Here is a 24,929-nt window from a genome sequence, read left to right as displayed (position 1 = left end):
CTGCCTTTGATTTCCTGTCTGGCCCCACCCCAGGTTGCCTACACTCCTGGGGAGGCTTTCCTGGAGGGCTTGCCAGAGTACCTGGAGTGCGTTCGGGCTGATATGTCAAAGGAACACCAGCACCAGGTATCTACTAAGATGTCCTCCTGGGTTGTTCCAAAACCGAGGATGTAATATATGTGTGTGCTAGAACTGGAAGATCTCCAGAGGGCTTTCTGTGTGGTTTTTCACAGCTTTATTGGGAGTCAGGAGGTATTTTTTGTACAGTCTGTCATTTCATTTTTCCCTTATATACATTCAGTTCGCCAATGAATCCCATCCTGAGGCCTGCATGATCTCTGGAACACTTGACCAGGTAGCAGAGGTCAGCCCAGATAAGCCTGATGTTCAAGTCCAGTTAAGCAGTCTTCTCCCAGAGTGCTATCACCTTTAGTTCTGAATATGAGTGCTTATATTAGGAAAAGCTCACAAGGACCATAAGACACTTCTCATTTTGTGACTATTTTCCTCTCTCAGAGACTTGGTGTCCAGTCCCTCTGCAGGAATCACCAGCAGTCCCACTAAGGACGGCCCTCAGTGGAATAGGAGTGGGGAAGAGGGGAATGATGGTACCAACGCATAATGTATCCATACAAAGTTGCAACTTAATTTTTTAAAAAAGAAAATAATGTGAGAAGTTTTTAAAGAAAGTGTTTGCTTCCAAAGAGATTAAAAAGTAAAAATACTAATAAAAAGTGAATCTTACTGGTAGAAAGACACAGGCATCTTGCTGTATGCAGCTCAAGGGCCAGAGAGAAGAAAAAGCCTTTTCTGTGGGCTCAAAAAAGATGATTTTTGAGTCCGTGCTCAGGACAAAATAGACATACTTGTGCCAGGTATCCCAGCCAATTGGCCTGGGCTCACAGGAGGAATTCCCTCATACCTGGAAAGGGTACACGCTCAATAGAGTATGACTGGGGGAGACAGGCAGACGTTGAATCCAGCAACTGAAGCAGGTGGAGCCAGCTGGGATAGGCATGGAGAGGCTGTGACGTCGTAAGTGGGCCAGTCCCTATCTGACTGCCTAAAACAACTATCTGTCTAATCTGGTCTCTCACAATTCCCCCCTCATGAGACAACACTCTAACTGCTATCAGAGGAAAGAGGACGAAGATCCAGTCTTGAACTACTTCCTGCTGAACGGGGGCGCAGAAATATGGCAGTTAGAGTCTCTCCCAGAGGGGGGCACTATTCTAAATGCCCAACAGAAAAACCTATCAGCTAGACATACCATCACCTTTGGTGTGTCAATTGTTCTGGCTTGATACAAAAATTGTACATATCAGTAACATAAGTATTGGAGCCTATCTCAGAGACTGAAAGTCTACCATTGTGAGGTGGGAGGTGGAAGCAGTCCCATCAGAAGAAGTCTGTCACTGTGAGGTAGGAGGTATAGGTAGTCCCATCAGCAGTGGTGATTATTCCATTCTCAACAGGTGGTCAAGGGTACCTGTATAGATGGAGTTGGGTTGTTGTATAACCCTCTGGTGTTAGCTGCCTGTAAGTGAGCAGAGATAAAAGTTAAAACAGTAGTTGAGTATACAAGGCCCAAAGATTAACATAAATAATTATTAAGATTATAATTGTTATAACCTCTTTTCACCATGAAAGTCTTGACATCCACTCCCAGAACTGTTCAATGAATGGCAAAGTAGCATTCAACATGGTCTGGATCTGTTTATGCAGGTCTTGTAAAGAAGATGAGACATTAGCAGACTTATCAGGAATGTTTAAACAATATTCAACCTTGATAAGGGCACACATGCCACCTTGGGCTGCCTTGAGGATGCCTAGGGCCATATACAATTCTACATGATCACTTTCCTCATCATATGAACCTCAGAATTCAGAAGGGAGAGTCTCTCAGCTATGTCATTTAAAGCATTTTGGGTATATTTAGTGAGAGTTTTTATGTGTCAGGTGACATCTCCCAATCCAATAGATGGAAGAAATACTGAGACTAAATAATCATATCATTGAAAAACAGTCCTTGCCCATTGGTGTAAATTGACTGGGCACTCTAAGGTTTTTATTTGTCACCCTTGCACCCAGGGAAATCCAAGGGGGCATATTCCAATCCATCCTAGGGGTATCCAGGTCCAAAAGGATGGTACCACAGAACCATTCGGTGCCATAAGGGACTGCCCAACATACATTTGGCCTCAGGACCCATTTAGTAGCAAACCATTCTGATGGTTGGGAAGTAATGATTTTCTGGAACAAGTCTGAAGGAGCCCATCCTAGGTATGAACAAAACAAGTATGAGGTTTTTCTTCCCAGAATAAGGGAGCCTTTTCACTCAAATGACCTTTAGTCAAGAGTCATCTATATGTATGTATCCAAGATTTGAAAATAACTATCATGATATTTATGACTGATCTCCTTTATCATGGAGTTAGAGCTGTGGGGGAGGGGACCAACATATCTTCTCAGGACTTCAAAGTCTCCTATTTTGAGAAGCTCTTTCTGCATCTCTATGTGCTCCTACTGGAGTTAATAAGCCATTGAGAAACATTCCAACTAATAACCTGGGTTATAGTTGGAAAGCTACCTCTTTTCTGGTTATAAATATCTGTAATTGGTTCCAGTCATCTCCTTGCAGAGGAGATATCCACCATGACAGCAAGTCCAGAGATAGTGGAAGTGGGCAAAAGCCCACAAACCCAGTAGTCAGTCTGATTACTATCCTGGGAATATTCTTGGGCCCATACAAGAAAATGAGTTTTCATCCTGTGTATAGGCAAGTACAGTGAAAAGACTAAACAATCTCAAGGATAGAAAGAAAGACATGCTTTGAGTTGAGAGGATGAGCAGCTTTATCTGTTTGTGTCTCATTTTATGCTTTGGCGTACCCCTTTTTGTTTGGTTATACTTTTCTCTCTGAGTGTTTAAGACCAAGCAGGTAGGCAAAATTTAATCCAAGATGAAGTTTTGGAGATCACCATTAGCTCTCCAGAGGAGGTTCTAGGGACCTGGGAGGAGCACTATGGCTTCTCCAGGGCTGGTGTTGTCTGTTAGGGCAAGTCCAGGCCATGGCGGTCAAGTATCCTTCCCTTCGTTGGGAGCCTGAAGGATGGATTACTCCATGTTGTGACTCTCCTATTTTTCAATGTAGCCTGATTTCTTTGTTTCTGTGTCTTCACATGCTCTCTGATCAGAAAGACAGGTGACTTACCAGAGGTTCATTATAAAATATGTTAGAAGTGTCATACCATGTCCAGGGGCCTTGTGACTTGGAAACTGAGGTTAAAATATTGGCCTTTTTAGCTCTGATGACCCCAGTTAGCTTTGGCTTCTATGTAGGTTATGAAAATACTTAGAAAGGAAGTTACAAACCTTGATTAATTTATATATATAGCACATTTGATTAGTAAAATGAAACAAGTTAAAGATTTACACAAACGCTTAAAGTTATTTTGTCTAACCTCTAAGTTTAGTTGTCTTGTGGCAGTGTGAGCTATATGTGAAGCATAGAAAAACAGGCATGATTTATCTTTTAAATATCTAATAGTTATTAATGTAGGCAGAACATGTTGCCAGTCGTGAAAACAATATTTTTATCAACAAATCCAAACCAATTGATTTAACCTAGAAACTGTCAAAAAAAAAAAGGTAAAAAAGTGAAGTCTTGGTACCAGTGTTTGAAAGCATCTTTGATTAGTCTAAATACCTTTGTGGGTACAAATTACCTAGGGAAAGTTGGAAACAGAACCATAGAGCTTGAAATCATTTTTCTTAGATGAAAACCATTAAAAAGGATTAGTATGAACACAAGAGATGTTTTTTAAAACTCCAATGTTCCTAGGTATGAGAACCTTATTTGGAGAAATTAAACACTAATAAGTGATCCTTTATCTTAAGACTCAGATTTTCCAATAGTAAAAACCTTGACCTTTAGGCCGGGATCATAGCAGGGTCCTGGCAAGGGTCTTCTTGGTACAGTTTTTATAAACATGTCTTGTCTGGTCTCCAAGAAAGTAGGTCCTGGAAGAGCGTCTCAGAAGGTGCCCTTTCCTGAGGGAACTTCTTTACCACTATGAATTCTTGGTGACATTTATCCTTATTTTTCTCTTTTGCTATCACCCTTGCTGCTCTTTCTGCCTCCATTTTTATTCTTTCTACTTCCTTTCTTTCTCTCTTGACTTCCTGATTACTGTAGTAAACAGGAGTTGCAACTGTTCTAAGTCCTTGTCTTGTTCAGCCACCAATTTTTGAAACTTATTACAAATATCAGGTGTTAACTGGGCTAAAAAATTTATCTTTAAGAAGAATTTCCTACTCCATAGTAACTTGAGTTATGTTAGTATGCTTTCTTATTGTCTCCTGTAGTCTCTGGAGAAAGGCAATGAGCACTTCCTGTTCTCCCTTATGTTAGTTAATAGGAGGTTATAGTTCAAAGGTTTTATTTTAGCTCTATGAATCCCCCCTAATATACAATATATAAAATCCTGACAGTTCTATGCCCCCTTTTTATCATCTTAATCCTCACTCCAATTCAGACCATATGTGGGCACTGCCTCTGCCCCTGTGGGAACCTTGCTGTTGTCAGAGTTAGAAGTATGGCTGTATAATACTCATTCCCCACTGCTGCTGCCTGGGTTTCAATACAAGTTAAGGTCTGACATAACATTACTGTAAGATCTCTCCAATTCAGATCATTTTGTTTAGTAAATTGTTAGAAGACCTCATAATAGCAGTCAGGAATAACTTCCCAATCCCCATTGTACGTGTTTTGTATCGTTTACAAAGAAAGGTCTATGGATATAAGTGACCCCAAGTTCCCATGCAACATTTTAGAGGGCACAGCCCAGGGGGAGAGGGGTTGTGGGTGTGTTACTTCTATTAGTGTCCTTTAAAAGGAAATTGAAACCACCTACCCTTTCCTAACACCTTCACTTTTCACTTAGTTAATGCCCTCTTTTCATCCTTCTAATGTCCTGCTATAGTTCTGTCATTCTAAATTTTTCTTATAATCATTTAACCCACAAATCTTTCTTTAGATCATTAAGAAAAACCACACTCAATTGATCTAACACCATTCTTAGTACCTTCTACCAATATAACACTTACTATTATCCTGAAATCTAAGTACCACTGCAATAATTTATCTTGTTAACCCTATGACTTCCAACATTTACATTTTCCGTTACCAAACTTCATATAGAATGCACATTAAGACCCTAATGTGAAGGGAAAAAATCATAAAGAAAGAATAAGAAATCCCTTTATTTTTATCTTTTTACCTCCCCTAATGCTTTGCCTTTTGTGACCTATGGCATGAAAAATATTCCTTGATATGGGATAATCTAGAAAAATATTAATAACAAATCATGAATATTAAGAACTGTTATTACATTTGTGGGTGTCCATTTGCATACTGGGAATATAGCAACCCCTCATGTAGGTCACTTAGCTCAGGTTTTGCCTGCCCATATTTCAGAAGCTGTAAGCTTGCAGCCACCTCTGTGGCTCTGTCCTCTTTGGAATATTTGGTTCCCTTTTTATCCTTTATTTAAGAGCCACTGGAGTTGAGTATTCCTATATAAATCCACTTAAATCAGTTATTAGAAGTTACTCAGTTAGGGTACAAGAGGAGAATTAATTGCCTGATCAGGAAAGAATGCATGGTGGGCGCCATTCTGAATTACAGAAGTCTGTATGGAGGACATCATTTTGATTTATGGAATGGACTACATGGTGGAGCCCATTTTGAAGTGACCATGTGATCGCTAATACTGGAGAAGATTCACATTTTGATATTCCAGAGAAAATTAAAATAGGATTACATTTTAACTCTAAATTTAAGAAAAGAGAGTCACAAGTAAGCCCAGAGTCACCCATAAAGTGTGGCAGAAATTGCATGCAGAAAATTGCATGGGAGACAGAGTAAAGTACAAATGATAACTAGGGAACTTGGCAGAATCTATTTCTATTTAATTTCTCCCTTCCATGGGGGCCCTGGTCAATTTCCTCTCCCCAAGACAGTTAGCCTAAAAGAGGAACTTCAGATTTACTGTTTTCTGTTCTCCCAGAAACTGCTGAAGAATTGAGCTGTGTGCCATCCTTTCTCCAAAGCAGCAAGGAGTTCAGATGGAAGCAGTGGTAGGGGGTTTTAGTTATTAGCAAGAACTTTTTGTAAGGTGAAATTAAATAAAAATGTGGCCATTTGGGTCTGGAGGGATGGCTTAGCAGTTAAGGCACTTGCCTGGGAAGCCTAAGGAGCCTTGTTCAACTCCAGAGATCCCACATTAGCCATGCACAAGATGACACATGCATGTAAGGTTGCACATGCATGCACATGTGTCTGGAGTTTAATTACAGTGGTTGGAGGCCCTAGCATGCCAATTCTCTTTCTCTCTTGCCCGCCCCCCTCTCTCTCACTGTCTTTCTCTCTGTCTCTCATAAAAAAGGCCAGTCTGTTGGGCTTGCCCCCCACAAAAAAAAATGTGGCTATTTATATAAAAATCATTCTCGGGGCTGGAGAGATGGGTTAGTGGTTAAGCACTTGCCTGTGAAGCCTAAGGACCCCGGTTCGAGGCTGGATTCCCCAAGACCCACTTAGCCAGATGCCCAAGGGGGCGCAGGCGTCTGGAGTTCGTTTTCAGTGGCTGGAAGCCCTGGCGAGCCCATTCTCTCTCTATTTGTCTCTTTCTCTCCCTCTCTCTCTCTGCCACTCTCAAATAAATAAATAAAAATGAACAAAAAATTTAAAAAAAAATCATTCTCAAACCATCTCAGTGGGACCTCCATTTGATATGAGGAGTTTGAACTAAAATGAGGTACTGGGGTGCCTAGGAATAATACTGGAACCCCAAGCCCTAAGTTTATGTCTGTTAATTAACTAAAGAAATGGCAATCCACACTAAAGAACATTATTTTGAAATCACCACACATCACAGGGATGTGAGGAAGGGAAAGGGCTGAGGAAGGGAAGATAGAGTAGGGAAGAGGAAAATAAATCACATGGTCTGGAAGCCCATGTAAATGAACATTGGTCTTGGCTTTTAAAAAATGTGAGAAGACGGGCTGGAGAGATGGCTTAGCGGTTAAGCGCTTGCCTGTGAAGCCTAAGGACCCCGGTTCGAGGCTCGGTTCCCCAGGTCCCATGTTAGCCAGATGCACAAGGGGGCACACGCATCTGGAGTTCGTTTGCAGAGGCTGGAAGCCCTGGCACGTCCATTCTCTCTCTCTCCCTCTATCTGTCTTTCTCTCTGTGTCTGTCACTCTCAAATAAATAAATAAAAATTAAAAAAAAATGTGAGAAGAGTATCTTTAAAGGAAGTGTGCACTGCCAAAGAGATTTAAAAGTAAAAACAGTGTTTAAAAAAAAAAAGTGTCCCATCCCACCCAAGGTGGAAGAGATAATCTTACCAGACCAAAGACACAGGCATGATGCTGTGAACAGTTCAAGGGCGAGACAGGAGAAGAAGCCTGCTCCAGGGGCCAAAGAAAGATGTATTTTTAAAGCCTGCACTCAGGATGTGGTAGATACCTGCACCAGCTATCCCAGCCAATTGGCCTGGGCTCAGAGAAGGATCCACCCACACCTGGTCAGGCACAACTGAAGTAGGCAGGGCCAGTAGAGATGGGCAGGGCCAGTGAGGGTGTGAAGCCCTAAGTAGGCCAGCCCCTGTCTGACTGCCTAAAAAATACTATGTCTAATCTAGTCCCTCACAGTCTCAGTGATGTCCCTTTCATTTTAACAACTTTCACGTCACCAATGAATCCCATCCTGAGAGCTGGTTGATCTCTGTCATGCTTGACAAGGCAGCAGAGGTCAGCCTGGACAGGCCAGGTAAGCAGACTTCTCACAGGACTCAATCACCTTCTCTTCTACATATCTGTGAGTCTTTATATTAGCAAATGCTCACAATGACCCTAAGACTCAAGCAGTGTGCCAGTATTTACTTGTTTGAGATTTCCCCTTCCCACCCCTGGACAAATTGAGGGGTTTCCCAACAAAGTTACAGATATGCCTGAACCTTCTTGTGCCACACTTGTTCATATGTTAGATATCACCATCTTTGGGAATTTGCTATGATTCCCCCTGGTGAATTGAGATCCTCACTTATGTCCTTTATAGGTGATAATGAATACTGAAGAGGATTATCTGTGCAGTGTGGCAGAATGCTTCATAATCAAGAGAGGGTTTAGAACTGTTTCACCACTTGACCTCCGTGTTTCTACTTGGACCATATGGATTTGGTACCTGCTCCCTGTTGTCTGCCAGGAGAGCCAACCCGGCTTGCAGACTGCAGGCTGGGCCAAGATAACACCACAGACCAGGTAACCATGATCTCACTCCCAGTTCACCTATGCTCTTCTTGACATTTGGAAATGAGACTATCCAAGACATACAGAATGACCATGGGTCACTGAATACTTTCCTTTTCCTCCACGTTATTATCCAAAATTCATTTCTTTTCACTCTCCTGGCTCAAGACTTTCATGCCTTCTTTCAGCACCATTCCATAACCCCAAACACCAGGTATCCACTCCGTGTAGCCATTCTGTTTGGTTTTCACATCGTGGTGGAAATTTAAGTGTAAGTTTGTTCGTGCTTTGCCGACTGAACTTATCCTTCATGTCTCTGATCAGGGCAAGAAAACATGTCCTGCATTTTGTCCTAAACCCAGCAAAGTATTACCCAGCTGGGATGACACAGTGGAAAGATATTTGAAAGTCATAATATCTTCCCTGTAGCATGGCGATCCCCACTGTGTCTGTCCATTTCTTAGGAATTACTGCAGGTTTGCCACTATTCAGCATGTCCTGACCTTCTGTTCATGGCTGGGCACCCCAACTATGTGACTCCCTTCTCCAGGAAGAAATTTTGTGCCCTTGGCCCCATTTCTGAGGCCTCTGGCCATGTCTTCTCTTATGTCTAAATGAATCTGTGAAACTCATCCAGCAATGCATCCAGAGAAGGGGCCTTGTGGGCAGTCTAAGTGACCAGTTCATCCTGAGAGTTCTAGGCCAGACCAGGTAGGGCATCACTCAATGAACAAAATGCAATGTCTCTACTGTGTTCAGGCACATTTCATGGCATTCAGAGACTAGATAAGTATCAGAAATCTCTTAGCCTCCATTCATCCCTAGGAATCCCTCTTCTCTTTAAATAAATGTCCCAGCAGGGGTGAGAGAGGAATGTTTCATTGACTTCTCCCTATCTTCTCTAGGTATGGATTTTTTTTCCACCCTAATTGCCAAGAAGACTAAAAAGTAAAGAGGTGAGTATGGTTTGGGTCAAGAAGGTGAGCTTCAGACTACACATGTGAAGAAGTGGGTTTGGGGACAAAGCGATCCCAGGTCCCTCACATCTGGATTGCATAGAGTCCTAATGCCTGGGCCATTGCCCCCAGAAGTAGGAACACTAAGTTGGGATGAGTCCATGACGAACGAGGGGACTCAGAGCTGACTCCTGTGAGAATCTATCTTCATATCAGCCCCCGCCCTGCACGTTTGCTCCATGATGTTCTTCATCAGAGCCTGGCCTACAGACGGTTGGAGCCTCGTGACAACTAGAACCACACCTAGTCATTCTCCATGGGCTGGGCATCCTCTGCGTGGAAGTCTTCTTGACAGGAGACTCTAAGAAGGATCTGCAAGGAGAGCCAGGCCTCTGACTCCGGTGTCCATCCTTTCTCCCAGCACCATCACTACCTTCCTGTAGTGTTGGATTGACAGGAATCCTGACGACTTTGTTGAGTCTGGGGACCTGGGCACCATGAAGCAGCTCCTGGCCTATGTTCAACTAAACATGGCCAGCTCTAATCTAGTGACATTTGTGCATCTTCTTCTGACCAGCTGAAGAAGTGTCGAGAGTCCAGTGCATCAGAGCCAGGGTGAGGAAGAATGGGGCGGGTGCCTCAAGACCCAGTTTGCAGTCAGAACCAGGGAGGATCCAGAGCCTGTGATGGCAGGAGCTGGTCAGATGTCCTGCTGTGCGGACAGGAAGTACAGATTGCCTGCTAGTCTGTCCTAGGAAAGGACAAGCTCAGGGGACGGCCTTCATCTTGTGGTACTGTTCCTCCCACAAGTCCTCTGCCACATCCCTTTATACCCTTGTCTCTATCAGTTACACATATCTTTCCACACTTAAATCCAGGGACCCTCTATTGCAGATGCTGAGCTCCAGGCATATTCACTGTTAGGGAATCCATGTACTGTGTTGCCGGGACCAGCTTGTGCACCACAGACCAGGGGTGGCACCGGTGGTCCAGGCCTATACCCACTGGCTGCTGTGGACCTGCTGTGTCTCTCACTCCATCAGAGGAGATGTCCCACCTCTCTCAGTTCTTCCTTAGCTGCAATAGGTTCACTAAAGAAGGGTCCCCCCACACACACTGATCCTATGCCAGTCTTTGTAGGCACTAAACAGAAAGAGCCAGTTCTGTTTTCTCATAATACAGACCTGTGTTCCACCCAGCTCCAGTCCTAGTAGCACACTGGATCTGCCCCTGTCCTGAAAAATGTGCTTTATTTCCTGGTTCTTTGCATTGTTTGCCATATTCCTTAAGTATTTTTTTTCGTGTCAATGTTTACTTATTTCACACTACTCAATTAAAGGTCATGCAGATGTGTTGTGTGGGCATCTATGCTCCATCACACTGAAGCTCCTGGCCGACCAAAGCAAAGCACTTTGAAAATTTCAAGCAGCACATGCCCAAAGAAGGGGTTGAAAAGACCCTTGAACAACATACTGCAGGTGAATACTCACAAGTTACAGGATTCATAATGAAGGACTTGCAGCCATACCAGAGGCAGTGGCCCTGTCAGAGAGCACTCTCTGCAGGGAGGAAGTCCTTGTGTTTTGGAAGGGGATTTCTGCTTTGGCTTCAACTTCCTGCCTGTGAAACAGAGCCGGAGAAGGTTAGGATTACCTTGAGACTCTAGGACTCTAGCAGTGTGCCATCATTTCTCTCTCTAGTCCCTTCCCTGATGGAACATACAGTTCCCTACCAACCCAGGGAACCCATTTTGGCACACCTGACCACCCATAGACAATGCCAGGTCATAAGGTGGATATCACTCTGTTCTTATTTCCTGTGATGACCCTTGTTTGTCCCAGACCTGCAGTGAGTGTTGTTTGGTCTTTAGTGTGAACAGTGAATAGAATTATCTGTGCAGTTGCAGAATGCTTGGCAGTCAAGAGACAGTTGAGTACTATCTGCCTGACTGAACTTTACATCTTGTTCCCTTTAGGACTGCATGGATTTGGCCCATGCTCCCTCACTGCTGGCAGACTGCATACTGGGCCAAAATGACCCACAAGCACAGGTAACCACTATTCTCCTCCTCCATCTCCACCAAATATTGCTTTGGATGTATATGGGTATGAATGTCCCATAAACCTCAGAATAAGCATGAGCCATTGAGCAGTTAGTCTTATTACTAGTTTTTTGTGCATGACACTTCCTTTCTTGTCCTTCTCCAGGCTGCCTACACACCTGCTCTTCCTGGGGAGATTTCCCTGGAGTCCTCACCAGAAAACCTGGCACACATGGGTGATCTTATGTCCTATGAACACCAGCACCAAATAGGTACTGAGTTGCTTCCTGGCTTGTTTCAGAACCCAGAGAGTGTTGTGTGGGTGTGATGTGAGTTGAATATCCAAGAGGGATTTCTGTATGGTTTTTCACAGTCTATTTTGGAGTCAAGAATCAATGTTTATACAGTCTCCGTCATTTCACTTCCCTCTTTGTCTCCCCTCAGGAGGCCAACGAATTCCATCCTGATCCCTCCATGATCTCTGGACCATTTGAATAGGCAGGAGGAGTCCAGCTACATGAGGCTGACACTCGAGGCCAGGTAAGCAATCTTCTAGGAATCTACCACCTTTCCTTCTGAATGTCTACGAATGGTTACATCAGGACACACTAACAGTGTGCCACTGTATTTGTGTCTGAAACTTCCTCCCCAGTCCTACTGGTCAAATGTCAAGGAGGGTGGGTGCTTCCCCAACCAAGGAGGAAATCCATCTGTGCATGCCTGTCAGTTCCTATGTGATACTTGATTCTAAGCCCTGTTTGGGGATCTCGCATGATGCCCCCTAGTTGCCCCAGGCCATCTAGCAAGAGTGACAGCCCAACCTGCAGATTACAATCCAGTACAACATGACCCCACCAAACAGGTAACCAGCCTTCTCCTCCCAGGTATCCACCAACCATTGTCTTTGATATGTTTGGGTATGAAAGTCTCATATACTTCAAAATGTGCACAAGATGTTGAGCATTTAGTTGTGCCACTAATTTTCTCCTTCCCTTGCCCAGGGAGGCTTCCCTGGAGGTCTCCCCAGAGGCCCTGGAGCCCATTGAGGCTATCTGTCCTATGAACACTAATGCCAGGCATCTACTATGATGCCTCCCTCAGATGTTCCAGACCTCAGAAATTGATGATTACAGGTGATGTGACAGGGAATGTTCCACAGGGTTTTTTTGTGTTGTTTTATACAACCTTGTTGGGAGTCAGGACACATTTTTGTACTGTCACAGTGAATTCAGTTCCACTTTTCCACTTCAGAGGGCCAATAAATCCCATCCTGCGGTGTCTGCCATCTCTGGTACATTTCCACAGACAGCAGAAAACAGCTTGGATGAGGCTGTCTTTCAAGGTCAGGCAAGCAGTCTTGTCTGGGGGATCTACCACACCTTTCCTTCTGAATGTTTGTCACTGTTTATTCAAGAAAAACTCATATTTACCTTAATACTGTGGCAGTGTGTCACTATTTTCCTGTCTGAGACATTCCAGTCTAACCCTGGCTCAAATGGGGGTGGGGTCGCCCCAACCAGATTGGAGGTTCACCTGGGCATGCTTAGACCCTCCTATGTAATCCATGGTCATGTGTGGGCACCACCCTGTTCAGGAATCTCTTGGGTGTCCCCTGGTGGATAGAGATGCTCACTGTATGTCATTATGGGTGATAATGAATACTGAAGAGGATTATCTGTACAGTGTGGCAGAATGCTTCATAATCAAGAGAGGGTTTAGAACTGTTTCACCACTTGACCTCCTTGTTTCTACTTGGACCATATGGATTTGGTACCTGCTCCCTGTTGTCTGCCAGGAGAGCCAACCCGGCTTGCAGACTGCAGGCTGGGCCAAGATAACACCACAGACCAGGTAACCATGATCTCACTCCCAGTTCACCTATGTTCTTCCTGACATATGGAAATGAGAATATTCAAGAAATACAGAATGACCATGGGCCACTGAGTACTTTCCCTTTCCTCCACTTTATTATCCGAAACTTCATTTCTTTTCAATTTCCTGGCATGAGACCTTCATGCCTTCTTTCAGCATCATTCCATAATTAGGTTAGATAGTCCCTTGTTTCCAGACCCACTCAGATGGTTTGTTTGGAAAGTGGGAGTCACATAGATCTTCCTGTAATCTTACTTGCATGTATGGGAGGCAGCAGGCATCTTTTACCATCTCCATGACTGATTCTTCCATCCTCTTACCTCTGCTGCCCAAATGAATTAGTCCACCTTCCCTGCCGGCTATCAACTGAGACAGACTTCCTTGCAGACAGGGGACAAGACAAGCCCACCCCAAAGATCAGGTGTCCACTCTGTGTGGACATTTCATTTGGTTTTCACATCATGGTGGGGATTTAAGTGGCAGTTTGCTAGCATTTTGCTGATTGTACTCTTCCTCCATGTTTCAGCTCACAGCAAGAAAATATGTCCCGCATTCTCTCTTAAACCCAGTGTTGTCACCCAGCTGTGATGACCTAGTGGAATGCTGTCTCAAAGTTGTGATATCTTCCATGCAGTGTGGAGATCTCCACTGTGTCCATTCATTCCTTAGGACTTATTGCTGGTTTACCACTACGCAGCATGTCCTTGGCCTTCTCTTCAAATGGTGAAACCCCACATCAGTTCCAGAGTCTTCAGACTATCTTGACCACTCTTAGGTGTTCTCTGTCCATCTTAGAGCCTATTTGTTCACCTAAAATCTTATAAGAACACAGAGGTTTAAGACCAGAATACTCACTTGGGAATAACCCTGGAAGAGTCTGGTGCATCAGAGCCAGGGTGAGGAGGAATGGGGTGGGTGCCTCAGACCCAGTGAGCAAGAGTCAGTACCAGGGAGAATTCAGACCCTGTGATAGCAGGAGCTGGTCAGATGTCCTGCTGTGTGGACAGGAATTGCAGATTGCCTGCTAGTCTGTCCTAGGAAAGGACAGCCTAGGGAACGGCCTTCATCTTGTGGTATTGTCCCTCCTGCAAGTCCACTGCCACAGTTCTTTTATACCCTTGTCTATATCAGCTGCCCATCTCTTTCCACGGTTAGATTCAGGGTGCTGAGCTCAAGGCATATTCACTGTCAGGGAATCAATGTACTCTGCTGCCAGGACCAGCTTGTGCACCACAGACCAGGGATGGTAGCGGTGGTCCAGGCACTACACCCGCTGGCTGCTGAGGGCCTGCTGTGTCTCTCACTCCATCAGAGGAGTTGTCCCACTTCTCCCACTGCCTGCCTTTGCTGCAATGGGTCTGCTTCCTGTCGAAGGAATCACGAGACCCCGTTGATACCATCCCCATCCTTGTAGCCGCTATGCAGAAAGGGGCAGGTCTTTTCCCTCACAAAGAAACTCCTGTGTTCTACTCAGCGCCAGTCCCAGTAGCACATCCAATCTACCGCTTGCCTGACAAATACTCTTTTTATTTTCTGGTTATTTGCAATGTTCACCATTTTCCTTAAGTATTTTTTTTTAACATCTGTGTTTACTTATTCCACATTGTTCAACTCAAGGTCAGGAAGATGACTGGTCATGCTGTGTCATATATACATCTGTGCTCCTACATACCGAGGCCCCAGGGAGACATCAGGATTGATCTTCAACATCTTCACACAGCATAGGGAAGAAGAAGGGATAGAAAATTCCCTTGTTAAATGCACTACAGATGAATGCTCACAAAGGCTTAAGTAGTCCACAAAGAGGAGACCTGCTACCATAGCTGGGGTAGTAACCCCAATATGGAAAACATTCTTGGTGAGGTAGTCCTTGTGTCCTCAAAAGGGGTTTGGGTTTTAGTATCAGCTCCTTGTCCATGAAACAGGGCATGGGTCCCCTCCCAGAAGAGGATGAGGAAGAAATTCAGTGGCATTGGGAGCTTCCTGCCAAGCCTGAACTCATGGCTTTGTGCACACCTACCAGTGGCAATGTCCAGTGCAAAATTTAACAGAGGCAAGTGCTGGGTTCAGGGTATATTCTTTTGAAGATGTTTAGTCCATGCTGACTTTCCTAAAGTCTCACTCTCCTTTTCTACAGTGGTTGGGGGTAGACTAAATGAAGAAGCCAAGTTTGTTGGAATTTTATTCCTCTGCTAGCTATGTGGACGGCCTAGAAGCAAATGCACTACATGTGCCATGTACACATGACAATCCTCAGGCCAAGGCCCTGGGTCACTGTATTACTTTGTAGTTTGGATCTTCAGCCACCTGGCTGGAGGTGGTGTCACAGGGAAGATCCTAAGGTGTGGTAGTGGGTCTAACATCCCAATTTAAAGATATGCAAACTGCCTCGAACTGCTGAAGTGTGTTGTGCTGTGCTGTGCTGTGTGGCTTTTGGCTTGTGGCTTCTCTCTCTCTGCTTGGACCTGTGAAAGCAGGTGGCTTCTTCTGCCATTATGGAACTTCCCCTGGATCTGTAAACTTCAATTAATATCCCTTTCTCCATAACTGTACCTGGCCCAGAAGTTTATCTCAGAGAACCTTAAGCTGTCTGCTACAGTCACCATCTCTGTATTGGGCCTGACACATGTGATTCCCGGCAGCTAAGCTGCTGTTTCCTCAATGTCAAGCAGACAATGTGAGACAAGAACTATAGATGAAGCTTTTAAAGTTCTTTGACTTGGTATTTGAAATTTCAAATTTAATTGATTCTTTTTATTAAAAGTAAAATGTCTTCAAAATTGACACATCAACTGTAAAAACATAACATGTTTTGATCATCATTTGTGGTGTGGCTAGGCTATGAAGTTGCCTAGCAATGCTAATGCCATTCATGTAACAATGTGAGAATAAGTAGATCAACCATGAACCTGGAGCTCCCTCAGAAGGATGCTTGAGTGAAACTTCCTTTTTTTTCTTGCCTACAATTGAAAACTAGGCTAACTCAAACCAAAAGTCACCTGCAAAGGTCTCACATCAGACATCCTTGAGGACTTGGTGAACTACTTGCTACCATCCCTGGAGAGAGGGGACCCTTTCTTTGTCCCAGCATTCCTGAAGAATTATGGAAAGCTTGCCACTGACTAGCAGGTATTGGACCTGTTCTTTAAGAAGTAAGGTCTTGATCCAGGCATGGTAGGACACGCCTTTAATCCCAGCACTTGGGAGGCAGAGGTAGGAGGATCACCATGAGTTGAAGGCCACCCTGAGACTACAGAGTGAATTCCAGGTTAGCCTGAGCTAGAGTGAGACCCTACCACAACCCTCCCCCAAAAGAAGAAGTAAGCTCTTTAAATAAAAACAATTTTTTAAAGAAGGACCAGAGAGTGTCCCCAATTTCTGGATCCCTTGCTTCAGAGGGCTCACAAAGGCCAGATCTCCCTATTCTCCCCACTCCCAGTTCCCTAGTCTCAGTAGGTTCCCCTGCTGTTGGCTTGAGGCTTCCTGGACCCTGCGAGCTTGCTGTGGAAGCAGGCCTCTTGCTCTGCCTTCCTGATTGAAGGGCCCATAGGTCCCCAACTCCCAAATCCCCTGCTCTGGAGGGTGCGCACATGGAAATCTGTTCTTTTTTATAAGGTAAGGAGACCAGAGGAGATAAACTAGCCCTCACACTTCAGCCAAGCCACAACTGAAACCACAGAAGAATTGGGGAGACAAACAAGGGTGCTGCTTCCATGGTGAACCCGGTAATCAGCGCCACGGTGAAGGAGACAGACGCTGAGGACACTCAACACCTACCAAAGCAGAGATCCAGAAGCTCCTAAGAGCCCATCACTGAAGTAGACTTAAAACACACCCACCATGGCTCAGGGAATTTTGCAAAAGAGGAGGGGGCAGAAGGATTGTAAGAGCCATAGGTTGAGACATCATACCCAGAGGCATTGTCCCCCCCCCAAAAAAAAAAAGTCCCTATGCTGCTCCCACAATGCATAAAGCACAACTTCATGGGGAATACCTGAAACCCCACTGAGGAACATCCACAACGGAATGGGGACAGACATGGGTGAAAATAGGGCATCAATACATGAAGCATCCATACGAAATGTTGTTACTAATAATAACATGAAAAAGGGGTTGGAGGAGCCGGCTGAGGTGGCACACGCCTTTAATCCTAGCACTCAGGAGGCAGAGGTAGGAGGATCGTGGTGAATTCCAGGCCACCCTGAGGCTATATAGTGAATTCCAGGTCAGCCTGTGATAGAGTGAAACCCTACCTCAAAAAAAAGGGTAGGGGACTGGGTACTGGAGAGATTTCTTAGTGGTCAAGGTGCTTGCCTGCAAAGCACTTTTTCCAGGCTTGATGTTGCAGTCAGTTCTTGCTGGGACAACCATCCAACCAAGAGCAGCTTGTGGGAGGAAAGGGTTTATTTTGGCTTACAGTCTCAAAGGAAGCTCCATGATGGCAGGAAAAGCAATGGCATAAACAGAGGGTGGACATTACGTCCTGGCCAACATCAGGTGGGACAACAGCAACAGGAGAGTGTAACAAAACTGGCAAGGGGAAGCTGGCTATAACACCCATATGCCCACCTCCAACAACACACCATCTCCAGGAGCATCCAATTCCCAAATTGCCACCAGGTGGGGAACATTCCGAACACATAAGTTTATGGGAAACACCTGACTCAAACCATCACCCTTGGCAACTGTGGGTTGGCCATTCCTGAGTCAGACCTCCAGCCACTCAGGTTCCTTCCTACACACCTGAGCCTGGTGGTGAGACTCACTCTAATTGGATCCCTTATTCATTCAAATAGACCCGAGCCACACGTGTGAACTCTTTCCCCAGAGGCTGCTTTCCCTGAAAGAGATCTTTCCCTGTTTGAGGAAGATTTTCTCAATATCTCCTCCCCTTTCCAGCCATGCTAAACAGAAGAAAAAAAAAAATCAAGGTCCATTTGAGTTAAAGAATTGTAATCTTAAAATTAAGGGACAGGAAACAGATTAAACCAAGTACTTCCTTCTACACCCACTAATAACCCTTCAAAGTCTTCATTGTTTTTTTCTGAAATAACAGCCAGAACAACCAAAGAAGTCAGAAGTTATGCTGAGACTGTGGGTCTGGAAGAGAAACCTACTTGAAGTATAGATGCACACTAGGTTTAAATTCCCTCACCCTTAAAGCGTGTAACCATTTTACCTAGAGAGACCCACTCCTGACTCAGATGGCCAACTCATCTACAAAAGTATTGCTCTTTTATATTTATTTAAGTACAAGCAGAGTGAGAGTGAGACACAGAGAGAGAATGGGCATGCCAGAACCTCTTGCTACTGCAAATGGACTTCAGATGCATGTGCTACTTTATGCTTTATCTAGCTTTGTATGGTTTCTGGGGACACATCCACAGGCCATCTTGCTTTATAAACTAGGGCCTAAAGCTGCTGAGCCACCTCTTCAACCCCCACTCTGGTCCAGGCTGACCTGCAATTAGCTATGTAGTTTTAGAGTGGCCTTGAACTCATGGCAATCCTCTTATCTCTGCCTCCCAAGTGCTGGGATTAAAGGTGTGCACCACCACGCCCAGTTTATCAGTTTAATTTTTTTAAAAAATATTTATCTACTTATTTGGGAGACATGCACAGAGAAAGAAACAGACAGGTACAAAGAGAGAAAGAGAATGGGTGTGCTAGGGCCTCCAGCCACTGCAAATAAGCTCCAGATGCATGTGTTACCTTGGGCATCTGGCTTACATAGTTAATGGGGAATCGAACCTGGGTCCTTAGGCTTCACAGGCAAGCACTTTAACTGCTAAACTATCTCTTCAGCCCCAGCTTAAAATTTTTGACTTTTAAACAAAGAGAGCAGAAGTAGAGCTCAGTGGGAGAGCACTTACTTAGCATGTGTGGAGCTTGAGTTCCACACCCCTCTCCCTGGCATGGAGGGGGCCAGAGAAAAGCCAGAATGGAATTAGGCAGTACCATTGTCTCACTGCTCACTAAGGTTATTTATAGTCAGTGCTATTTGGAACTCATCTTACATTCAGAGTCGTCACTACTTAGAAGTTGCTGCACATACTTGCTCACACAGCCTGTCTACCAGTGTGGGGACTTGAAATTAGAAAAACATTTCCACAGTGATTTTGCTATAGACATGTCAAGTTTTTAATGCAGTTTTATAGTGGTTAGAAGTCGCAAGTTACTTGGAAATGAAATAACACTTTAGAACAGAGAAAGAAACTATTAATGGTGTCAGTGGACTTAGCAGTCTCAGTAAGCATGAGCACACCCTGTGATCACAAACATACTTACTGAGAACTCGCCGTGTTCATTAGCTGCTCTTACCATTCTCCAGCTTGGCTTTCTCTAGTTTATAGAGCAACATAAAAAATGAGTCAGGCATGGTGGAACATACCTTTAGTCCTAGGACTCAGGAGGCAGAGGTAGGAGGATCACAAGGAGTTCAAGGCCACCCTGAGACTACATAGTGAATTCCAGGTCAGCCTGGACTATAGCAGGACTCTACCTCAAAAAAACAAAAAACAAACAACAAAAATCGGGGTGCTGGAGAGATGGCTTAGCAGTAAAGTTGCTTGCCTGCAAAGCCTAAGGACCTAGGTTCAATTCACCAGTATATAACATAAGCCAGATGCATAAGGTGGCACATGTGTATGGAGTTCATTTATAGTGGCTAGAGGCTCTGGCACATCCACTCTTTCTATATATATCTGCCTCTTTCTGTCTTTCAAATAAGTAAATAAAATATTTCTTTAAACACTACATTTTTTGCCAGGCATGGTGGCAAATGCTTTTAATTCCAGCACTTGGGAGGCAGAGGTAGGCAGATCACTGTGAGTTTGAGGCCACCCTGAGACTACTTATCAATTCCAGGTCAGCCTGGGCTATAGAAAGAGACCTATGCTCATATGACTCTGGACAGAAAAAGAGGCTAAAACTAAAGAGACAACAACACTGAGTTTCAGTCAGTGGTTAGAGCCATGGGAACGCTCATCCACTTCAGGTTGGAACAAAAAATGCTATCGAAATTTGAGGAACAATTTTTCAGTTGATCATAAAGTTTAATATTCACTTATAATTAAATGTCCCTCCTTGATTTCACTCGATTTTTTTTAATATTGGATAGTTGAAAAACACTCCAAATGTTTGTTGACTGTTGGATAAACAAACAGTAATCCAGGATACAATGTACTACTCTTCTTACAGAAAATAGCAAACTTCTTATACACAGAACAGCATGGGTAAACCCCAAAGGCACAGTGAGAAAAGAACATCTACTGAATGAGGCCAAACAGGTCTACAACCAAGGACTGGTGTTGTCTGGGGGCAGACAGGAGAGATGACTGCACAGTGCAGCGAGCTGACCGAGGCGAGGGAGTGTCTCATGCTTGATTGCAGTCGCTAGACAACTACAGAAAGGGGCCAGAAAACAGGAAAATACTGTCCTGCATGTTGTGCCATGACTGCATGTGGATGCCCTCCTGGATGTAACCACAGTGTAACCAAAACTACTGAAAATGACTTCAATACTCCAGTTGGCTCAAGTACTGGCAAACTTCACTACATCAGCTCCCCACTGACGGTAAAGGAGGGTGCTTCACTGGGGAGCAGCTCCAGTTTTGTTCAGTCTTAGGGAAGTGTAAATGACAAGAGCTTCTTGTAACTGCCCAAGGAAGGGAAGAGCAGCCATCCTTAGAAACCAGATCAAACATGAGTCCTCGTTTCTACGTTCTGTTGTGTTCTTTGAAACATGGTAAACGCACAGGACACATGACAACCAGGAAATATGTTCCACAATGAGAACAACAATGAGTAAACAAACACTCTGATGCTCCAGACACTGAATTACCAACAAAGACTTGTCAAAGTCTATCATTGATCAAAGAATTTTCAGGGAAATCAAAATCAAGCAGGGACAGAGGAGATCTAGGTGAAAGAAATAGAAAAGTATTTTTAACAGCAACCAAAAGATTCACGTGTGAAATGATGAAATCTGAAATCAAAATTCACCAGCTCTTCCTTCACCAGACACTGAGGAATGGTTCAAGCAGGAAGTTTGCTGTCCAGTCTGAAGCCCAGGCATCTCCATGTGACACAAAACCTTCCCGACCAGACGCTCCTGACTGAGCTCAATCCCCAGGACAATTCTCTTCACGGGTCCTCACATGTCGCAGGGCTGGAGAACAGTGTGACAGCAAAAACTGGCTCCACTTCCCACGCCAAGGGTGAGTCAGCAGGCCAAGGGAGAGAATATTGTTAACGCCTACCTGCTAGTAGCAGGTGGCCCTCCAGTTTATTTACCAGGATGATGCTGGTGGGCCAAGCAAGAAACTGGCCTTTATTCTGTCTGGAAAAAAGTCATGGAAATGCATCAAGGATATGTGCTCTTACCACTAACATTCAGAATCATACCATAAAGTAAGGCTAGCACAGTAAGTAAAGAAAAGAGGTGGAAAGGAAAGGAAAGGAAGGGAAGGGAAGGGAAGGGAGGGAAGGGAAGGGAAGGGAAGGGAAGGGAAGGGAAGGGAAGGGAAGGGAAGGGAAGGGAAGGGAAGGGAAGGGAAGGGAAGGGAAGGGAAGGGACGGGAAGGGAAGGGAAGGGAAGGGAAGGGAAGGGAAGGGAAGGGAAGGGAAGGGAAGGGAAGGGAAGGGAAGGGAAGGGAAGGGAAGGGAAGGGAAGGGAAGGGAAGGGAAGGGAAGGGAAGGGAAGGGAAGGGAAGGGAAGGGAAGGGAAGGGAAGGGAAGGGAAGGGAAGGGAAGGGAAGGGAAGGGAAGGGAAGGGAAGGGAAGGGAAGGGAAGGGAAGGGAAGGGAAGGGAAGGGAAGGGAAGGGAAGGGAAGGGAAGGGAAGGGAAGGGAAGGGAAGGGAAGGGAAGGGAAGGGAAGGGAAGGGAAGGGAAGGGAAGGGAAGGGAAGGGAAGGGAAGGGAAGGGAAGGGAAGGGAAGGGAAGGGAAGGGAAGGGAAGGGAAGGGAAGGGAAGGGAAGGGAAGGGAAGGGAAGGGAAGGGAAGGGAAGGGAAGGGAAGGGAAAAGACAAGGCATTCAGTTTGGGAATAAAGAAGTGAAACTAGGCCCTGAAGAGGACTTGATTGTCCATTCATGGATAAGACACTGTCTCAAGCAAGGTGGAAGGAGACAACACCCATCCCAGGCTGTCAGACCTCCACCAGTGAACAGTGGCAAACATGTAAGGGCACACACACATGTGCACACACACACTGACACACTATCAAAAAGTAGACTGAATATAAAGCTTTGCCTCAATCATATCTTAAAGTAAGTTTGGCTAAGGATGCAAGGATCCGTGCATTGCCTAGTTGCTCTGGGGATCACGAGCGGAGAGGGAATTCACTGTGACAGCGCACATGCACTCCTGAAGCAAAGCTCAACCCTCTTCAGGGCTCACTCTCCCTACACCACTGCCATGCGTACCTACAGATAAAGAGAAGCCTTGCTCTTCCACACCCACTTCTATTTCTGTCTTTCTTGACAACTCTGTAACCCCCTTCTAAGTAGAAACAACCTATGGAAAATTGAAAAGCTAATTGAGTATTTTCAGTTGAAATTCATGTTAAACATGAAATGTAAATGTAAAGTGAATCATTGCACAGTATTTTGATAGTCAAATTTATTTCTGCCAGTGGCATAAACGCAACCCTTCCCCCTTGTTCCACCCTGTATCATCAAACACCCTCGCAGTACTAGTCAATATCCGTGACCCTGGTCTTCAGTAATGCAGAGATGCTCCAGGACTCTGCCCCTTGTACACAGCAGTATCTAGAAGAGCAAAGGTGTGTCTAGGATGGGGGAAACAACATAAGTCATTTTCCTTCATGTGTGACAGCCTTGATTCGGTTCTGAAGAAAGGAAAGAAACAGGCACGTGGACACCAGAAAGTAATACCCCAATAAAGCTCCCTCTCTGAGATGACTTAGAACAAACTTGCACTCGTGAAGTTCAGTTATCTTTGAAAAGATTATTTTCCTAATTTTCTTTTGTATTTAATCCACCCAGGACTGGCAGCAACCAAAGAACCTTGGACAGAAGCACACACTCTTGTTAAGTTGTTCCAAGAGGAACTGACCAAGCCAACAACTTGACTTTGGACATCCAGGCTCCAGACCTTTTAGACCAACTTCTGTTTCAAGTTATCAAGTCTACCCTTCTTTTGTTACAGCAGCCCCAGGAAACACATGCACAGGCTGAGGAAAATGATTCAATGGAAATCAGATGGTCTGACTGGAAAAGGTTGAATCTTTGGAACAGTGTCCTTGAGTAACAAGAAAGGGTGGTTAAAAATATTGCAGCTTGCTGCAGACAGGTTCAAAACTTTATTTATGGTAACAGGCAGGAGGGAAAAGATGCAGATTATTTCAAGAATCTGGTTAAGATACAACATCTACATGGCACTAAAAAACATGGCCTACAAAACATGAGGTTCACAGAAACAAAAATAATAATAATAACAAGAAGTCCTGTGCAGAGAACACCTCTCTATCCATAGGAAAACAGTAAAGAAGTTTCCACATTTACTATATTAACCCTTGTAACAAACCTAAGAGGAAGATTTAATATCACCATAAATTTAACCATGTTTGCCACTTTGCATCATTTTGTCAAGTGTTTTGTTGTGTTATCTTTCAAGATCATCTTTCTATTAATTTCAACTCTTGATGTGGTACACAAAATTAGGAGAACACAGGATTGAAGAGGTCTGGGGTATTTTGGGAAAGAAATGAATTGCCTTAGGTTCCACATCCAAAGAAGCCTGGCTTCCTTGGAGAAAGTTAAGTGGCAGAAAACTGGAGATCAGCAAGGACACTTCTGGAAACACTGAGAACCTGCCCATTTCTGAGGGCACCTCCTGCCTTCTCCCCTCTTGGTGGCCTACCTGCACATACTGTTGGAAGTTGGCTTTAGGGATGTAAGCTAGATTTACAAATTCCAAGTTTCCTAGACTTCCATAAAGGAAGCCAGCAAACAGTTCAAATGCCAGCCCCAGGTTTGTACAACCTGACGTTGGCATAGGCAGAGAAAAGTGGGCCTCTGTGCCAGGGGGGCAGCAGGAACTGCAGGGCAGTCACAGTCTGCTCCACTCTGATCCCTGTGCCCAGGACCCGAGTATGTAGTTGTAATAGGGACTTTTTGTTGTCGTTATTGTTGTTGCGATGTGGAGTTTTGTTGTGTTTTGTTTTTTCTTGTTTTATTTTGCAGTGCTGGGGAATGTGCCTCTAGACTAAGGCATTGTACCCAGGGAGTTACCACTCACCTACATTCCAAGCCTTATCTATTCAAGAGAAAAGGTCTTTGTGTATATGTATGTGTGGTAGGCCTGCACAGGTATATTCACGTTTGCATGTGTGCTCAGGCCATCCGTTGGGGTGCAACAGGTAAGCATAGGCCAACAAAGGGAACTGGGACAAGGATGAGACTCAAGGCCGGTGAACACAGGCAGTCTGGAGGACACTCTGGAAGGGAGCACCATGCCTGAGCACTTACCCCCCGAGGAGATCAGAGCCATCCCTGGACCATGGTTCCGGAGCAACCGGATTCTCCTGAGGGGACCTTGTTCGCTCTCATGGCCTGGAGCTGCTGCCTCTAAGCTCTTCTCCTGTAAACATGGGTCCTTAGGGCCACTGGACTCCAGCTTAAATGTCTCACTGCATCTCAGGAGACAAGCAGGCAGCTTTGGGATGAAAGAAGGGCAAGCGCTTTGTCCACACCCACCCAGGGGTTCTGCGAAATGGCGCCGCA

General features: G+C 44.7%; 1 long non-coding RNA gene across 1 annotated transcript; it reads right to left on the bottom strand.

Annotated features, from left to right (window-relative positions):
• Positions 1-218: 218 nt before the first annotated feature.
• On the bottom strand, positions 219-24,929 carry LOC123460807. The gene is made up of 3 exons (XR_006637209.1): positions 24,675-24,929; positions 10,760-10,889; positions 219-1,537 (listed from the first exon to the last, which is right to left on the bottom strand). It is a non-coding gene; the product is annotated as an uncharacterized LOC123460807 (long non-coding RNA).

The sequence above is a fragment of the Jaculus jaculus genome, chromosome 5 (genome assembly GCF_020740685.1).
Source record: "Jaculus jaculus isolate mJacJac1 chromosome 5, mJacJac1.mat.Y.cur, whole genome shotgun sequence".
NCBI classification, from domain to species: domain Eukaryota; kingdom Metazoa; phylum Chordata; class Mammalia; order Rodentia; family Dipodidae; genus Jaculus; species Jaculus jaculus.
Note: the sequence above shows the minus strand (reverse complement) of the source record. Positions and strands in the feature narration are given on the sequence as shown.